This window comes from Condylura cristata, unplaced genomic scaffold (genome assembly GCF_000260355.1).
Source record: "Condylura cristata isolate star-nosed mole 26May11 unplaced genomic scaffold, ConCri1.0 scaffold00028, whole genome shotgun sequence".
NCBI lineage: Eukaryota > Metazoa > Chordata > Mammalia > Eulipotyphla > Talpidae > Condylura > Condylura cristata.
The window spans coordinates 11,335,784-11,342,660 of record NW_004567129.1 but is presented as its reverse complement, the minus strand read 5'-3'; positions in this window follow the sequence as shown (position 1 = coordinate 11,342,660).

Below are 6,877 nucleotides of genomic sequence, written 5' to 3'. Positions count from 1 at the left end.
AAAAAAAATGGACAATAATGTGGGCCCTCCCCGGTGGCTCAACAGGTTAAAGCACCACATTATGAAGCTCTTTGAAGCCACTGCAGCCCGAGTTCAATCCCCACCCGGGAGGTGACCCACATGGAGCAGCAAACCCCCCTGACTGGCCCACCGCTCCCCTCAGCAGTGTACCTCATCTATCTGCCTGATATGCTCCCTGCTCCATCTCTGGTGAATCCTCTCATCCACTACACCTCTGGCTTGTATACCAGTTCTATAATCATAAATAAACAAACAAACAAAATAGACAATGATGAAGTGAATATATATATATATATATATATAATGGAAATAAATAAAAGAGATACTTGCAGACATGGATGTATGGAGACACCTTGTCTGCAGCGTCCTATGGAAAGGCAGCCAGAACCCATTGCTTCTGGGGTGCCAGTTCTACCAATAAAAGGGTAACGACAGTTAGCTCTGAACACTACAAACATCAAGAAAATTTAGGATTTCAATGGATGGAGCTCAGTCAAAAAGACTGATACTACTGTATTGTGAAGGTGAGACCCCAGCATGGTGGAATTGACTATGATAGATCATCTTTCTTTTTTTCTTCTTTTTTTTTAATGAACAAAATCTGTTACTTTTTTTTTAATACAGTATTTTCTCTTTTTTTTTTTTTAAAGATTTGTTTTATTTATGCACACAGACCCAGGGTACAGGTTAGAAGTGCAGAGGCAGTGAGAGGATTCACAAAAGAAAGAGTGGGGAGCAGAACAGGCAGACGGACGAAGTACACTGCTGAGGGGAGCAGCGAGAGAGACAAAAGAGGTCTGCCACGTTATGTGGGTCATCTCGGACGCCCGTCACGTTGTCCTCACGTGCAAAGAATATTGAGCATTTCAGACCCATCTGGAGACCATGAGCCTTCCCGGAAGCACGGTCACGTCAGGGGAAGAGTCAAACCTGAGGGCAGGGACGTGCCTGTAACGTGTGTTCCCGCCAGGGAGGCCCCAGTCTACTGGGTTCCCATACAGGTCATTGTATGTCATAAATATCTTCTCATTTTTGTTGTAATAAATTGCAGTTACAAATGCTTTTGAAGTCCTTGCCATAGACTGAGCTTCTGTTCACTCTGCTTATGTTCAGAAAAATGCACAGAAGATGGATTCCAAAAGATAATCTAGAACATTATTTTGTAATTGAGGATAAGAAATTATTGATCTCTTACAAAAGACTAGATGTATAAAAATTGCTAACAAGATTCTGTAATTTGCTGCATGGACTGAAAGAACTATGAATGACAAATAAAAATTTTAAATCTTTTTAGGAAATTAATATATTCATGTTTTAACTTTCCAGAAAACTTCCCTTTTTGAGCTGAGCTATAATCTACTCAAAGGTCAATTGTATCATATTGACCAGAACCATTTGCTTTCTGTCTCACCGACACACTCAAGAATTAACTGACAGCATTAAGTATTTCTCATGACAATGTGTTTATTTGCATAAATCCAGTAAAGCTGTTAATCTTCCCTTTAACAGATGATGGTGCTGGAAGGAATTGTGCTCACTGAAATAAATCAGAAGGGAAAAGAAAAATATCAGATGTCTCACTTACACAAGGAATATAGGTGAACAAAATAAGGCATCCGGGGAAAGTAATAACAAGAAAAACACACACACACACAAAACAGAAATAAGCAGACAACTATAGCCGAGACATTCTGCAAGGGACAGGGACAGAAAGGGATCTGAACACGGGAGGGGAGCACACAGGGGACCCTGGGTACTGTGGGGGCCCGGGGCACTGGTGGTGGGAACTCTGTGGGGACTACACCTGAGAAAAGAAAGCAAGTGTTGTTAAAAAATGGACAATAGGCCCTCCCTGGTGGCGCAGCGGGTTAAAGCACTGCACTGAGAATCTAAAGCGCTTCTGCATGAGTTCGATTCCCGCCTGCCCCGGAGGAGACCACATGGCGTGGCAGACCTCTCCTGACCCGCCCGCTGCTCCCCTCAGCAGTGTACTTCCTCGATCTGCCTGTTCTGCTCCCCACTCTGTCTCTGGTGAATCCTCTCACAGCCCCTGAGCCTCTGGCCTGTACCCCAGTTCTGTATGCACAAATAAATAAATCTTTAAAAAAAAATGGACAATAATGTGGGCCCTCCCCGGTGGCTCAACAGGTTAAAGCACCACATTATGAAGCTCTTTGAAGCCACTGCAGCCCGAGTTCAATCCCCACCCGGGAGGTGACCCACATGGAGCAGCAAACCCCCCTGACTGGCCCACCGCTCCCCTCAGCAGTGTACCTCATCTATCTGCCTGATATGCTCCCTGCTCCATCTCTGGTGAATCCTCTCATCCACTACACCTCTGGCTTGTATACCAGTTCTATAATCATAAATAAACAAACAAACAAAATAGACAATGATGAAGTGAATATATATATATATATATATATAATGGAAATAAATAAAAGAGATACTTGCAGACATGGATGTATGGAGACACCTTGTCTGCAGCGTCCTATGGAAAGGCAGCCAGAACCCATTGCTTCTGGGGTGCCAGTTCTACCAATAAAAGGGTAACGACAGTTAGCTCTGAACACTACAAACATCAAGAAAATTTAGGATTTCAATGGATGGAGCTCAGTCAAAAAGACTGATACTACTGTATTGTGAAGGTGAGACCCCAGCATGGTGGAATTGACTATGATAGATCATCTTTCTTTTTTTCTTCTTTTTTTTTAATGAACAAAATCTGTTACTTTTTTTTTAATACAGTATTTTCTCTTTTTTTTTTTTTAAAGATTTGTTTTATTTATGCACACAGACCCAGGGTACAGGTTAGAAGTGCAGAGGCAGTGAGAGGATTCACAAAAGAAAGAGTGGGGAGCAGAACAGGCAGACGGACGAAGTACACTGCTGAGGGGAGCAGCGAGAGAGACAGAAGAGGTCTGCCACGTTATGTGGGTCATCTCCAGGGCGGGGATCGAACTCGCAAACTGAAGAGGCTGCGTCTCGCTCACAGTGCTCTGTCCTAACCTGTTGTGTCATCTTTAGTGTTTGCTTTGTTACTGGCCTTACAGAAACACCTCTTGTCAGCGCAGCGACTGCACCCACCCGCCGAGGGCGACCCCAGGCTCGGAATCAATCACCCACCGGGCAGAACAGCTCTCACGACTGAGAGGCCGAGCGCGCGTCCACACCCCCGACTATTCTCCGCGCTCACACGGTTAGAGGTGCAGGTCTGGGCTCAGGCACTGGGCTCTGGGTGCTGCGCTGCGTCCCCAGGGGCCAGCCTGGCCCTGGGCACTGGAGGAGACTCGAGGGCCACGCCTGTGAGTCACCACGGCCAATGAGTCATCTCATTAACCCTGCACCGGGGCGAGGCTTGGGCTGTTTGTGTTTCCTTCTCCTCACCTCAGTCATGTGCGGCTGCTTCTCACGGCTTTGCGCATACGTTTCCAGTGAGTGGGGCGGTCCACCGCCTCAAAGACACCGGGACGAGACACTACAATAAGAGTCTTGCTTCAGTGGGGAGTGTCACTCTTGTCAGCAGGAAAGTGATTTAAGTGAACACCACTCCAGATTCATCACCTTCAATTGAAAAATAAAATTATATTTAGTAAACGAATGAATTTTTGGAAGGGTCTGAGTCTACCACCTTGAACCCATCTCTGCCCTAACCTTTAACCTTGCAGTGAAGGCCTGTGGGCCACTTTCCAGGCCATGTGATGAGTCGCTTAGTGCTTAACAAGTCATTTCTATTCCCTCCCAGAACACAGATAACTGCAGTGTGCCATGAGCCCCTCCAGGTGCTTTGATGCTTATAACAAGAACCAGCTCTTTCCCAGGGCACCAGAGGTCAGTGCCAAGGTGGCTACACTGCCAGGTGCCTTCCCCGGCAGAGATGAGGGGGCCCTGCCCAAACCTGCCCACCACCCCCCATCCTCCTCTGCCCAATACTGTGGGACCGTCCTCAACACTGGACAGGGGCCACTAACCGCCATCTCCCCATGGGGCCCAGGTCAGGGACAGACCCCTCTGGGCACTCACTGAGGACTCAGGGTCAGATGCTGGGTGGCGGTCACTGGCATGACTGGCTCACTGACACGGACACTCTGAGACCCTGACAGAGACAGGGTACCCCATAGTTGCAGCCAAACCTCTAAAGGGGGGAAGAGAAAGTGCCCCTTATCCAGCCTCTGTCAGCCCTCATTTGACTACCGGACCGAGACCAGGACCTTGCCTCCTATGCACAAAACAACACCTGATCGGAACTTAGGGTAAACATCCCGGTTGAGAAAACAGCACACCCAAATCCCTTCCCCCACTCCCTCTCCCTTCACGCTCAGCAAGTTCGGTGCCTGAGATAGGTTTCATCTCTGGCTCCTGAGATAAGTGTCGACTTCCTTAAGATGATGACGGCTCCCTCCCCTCCACCCCATTGGCCTTTGAGACATCAAACCATCAAGACCACCTCCCACCCCCCACCTACCTTCTGTACCGGCCTCATGCTCGTATCTATCTATGATTGTAAGAAGAAGAATAAAGCTCTCCTCAGAGAAAGACGTGTCCGCGTTTTTCCTCGTGCTGTCCCTGGGGCTCTACCCCCTCGCCTTGCTGGTCAAGGCCCCCCGGAATATCTGACATGAATGCCATTTGCTAGCCAAGGACCCTCTTCACTCACACACTGCAGGCAGAACAACCTCAGGATGCAGGGTGAATAAATATAGAGATCGTCTGCCTGGGGGTCAGCAAGGCAGCAGGGGAGTCCCCAAGATGAAACTCTCAGGATGGTCCAGCAGGCTGAATTCAACCTGGTCCAAAGATAATGTCCCAGGAGAGAGATAGGACCTGGAATGTGAACAAGCCTCAGGGGCTGCACTAGGGACCGAGGTTGACAGAGGGGCCTCAACCCTATGACCACACGCCTGGCATGTGGTCTCCCCTGCCTTGTCCTCACTGACAACTGTTTCTGATGCACACAGACACTCCTGGACAAGTCTGAGGTCTTGTGCAGCTGTCCAGGGATAACCAGGCTTCCTGGTTGCCACAGCTGAAAGGACACATCCTCCTTCAGTGCCATTTCAGGGGTCACGACACAATGGGGAGGGCTGGTCTCCTCCTCTCCAAGCAGGCAATGAATTCTGACTCCAGCCCAGGGACATTCAGTGATCACTCACAGGAATCACCTGGAGCTTTGGGACCAGCCCTGGGCCTCCCCTTCATTGCCCCTTAATTGGCTCCTAACGGGCTGTGGATGTGCCAGGTTCTCCCCAGGCCTGTGCTTTGGGGCAGCAGAGGCCACCCTGCCCCCCAGACAGACAGGTGCCCTGGGCCACCGGACAGGGGCAGACACCTTGTTGGGGCAGGAGCCCAGGAGGACAGGGAGAACCCCCGACCCCAGGTCCCTTGGTCGCCAGGGTGGGTCCCCAGGCCTGAGCAGGTGTGGAGGGAAGTGATGAGCTCGGGGTCTGGCTCCCCTCACATCCTGGGCTCAGGCCCTGGTGCCACTGGCGTCTCCCCTGTGTGCAGGACGCGCTCCCAGAACTGTGGACGCTGCAGATACAGCCAGAATATGGGAGCCTGGAGCCTCAGCTGCCCCCACAAAACCTCAAAGGGACTCAGAGACCACGGGTGAGGAGACACAAACCAACCATGAAATCCCTTCAAACTTGAAGACAGAAGTGAGTCTCTGGGGTGACTGGAGGGTGAAGAAAAGAGGGTGAGACCAGGAGACAACGAGAACTAATGCAGGGACCTGGGCTCAGATGGTGGCTTGGAGTGGTAACATTCACCTAAAGGGGGTGACCCTGTAACCCTAAACATCTGCAGTGTATTTAATCACTGTCACCGACACAAATGATAATGCATATAAAAACAAGAAAATAAATACTAAAGGAAGACAAAGACTTCCATTACCATGCATCGAGTTTCTAATTCATACATAAATATCTGAATCCATTTCTGGAATATTCTCCTGTAAAGAAGTATTACAACAGGTCAACGACAGGACCCCCAGACCTCTCCTGAGCAGTCCGCAGAGGAGTCCGGCTTCCCACGGGCCAGAGACCGGGCCCCAGGACCGGGCTGACCGCAGCAGGCCGGGGCCTGAGCCAGCCAGGCGCGGGGGATAGGGGAGACGCATGTCAGGGAGCTCTGCGGATGGGGGGCTCTATGTTGCAAAGAAGGGGCAGGAATGTTTTTATGGCCATTGCAATTATACCGCTGTGATAGCCTCAGTATAAAGCTCAACTAGAGGCACCCCAAGGGGCTCGTCAGTGCACATGAACACGGCTCTCCGGAGGATTCGCATGGGCTGGAGGGAAAGGATTTACGGTAGAAAATTACAAATTGTTCATGCGCTCCATTGACACTTGAGAAAACCCTCTTCACTCTTTATTAGCACATGAAGTCTTTAATCATAAAAATTTCTCATGAAATAATTCGTCATAGTCCACTAAAAAGATCTGAAACAAAAATCTGTATACCTCAATCATGAATGTCCCCTCCACTCAGTTTTTAGGCTTGGAATTCTCTTTCCTAATAAAAATATAAGCGGGCTTTTCAGACAGATCCAGTTAAGGCGTGGGCCTACAGGACTGGTCTGAAGCCACAATGGCCACAACAAACGTTCCAGAGCCAAGAAGGCAGCTCCCGCCAGACAAGGGTGCTAATGTCCACTCCAAAGGGAAATGATGAAATGGATAGACACAGGCTTGCAGAACTCGAGATATAATGGTTTCAAAACAACTGAATCGAGTCTGAATGTGTCCACGTGAACGTTGAAAGAACACATTCAATCACTCAAAAATCAAAAGGAGACTCAGCTCCCCCTGCATGTTCTACACACTAGCCAGCGTCCCTGAGGGACGGTGAACACACA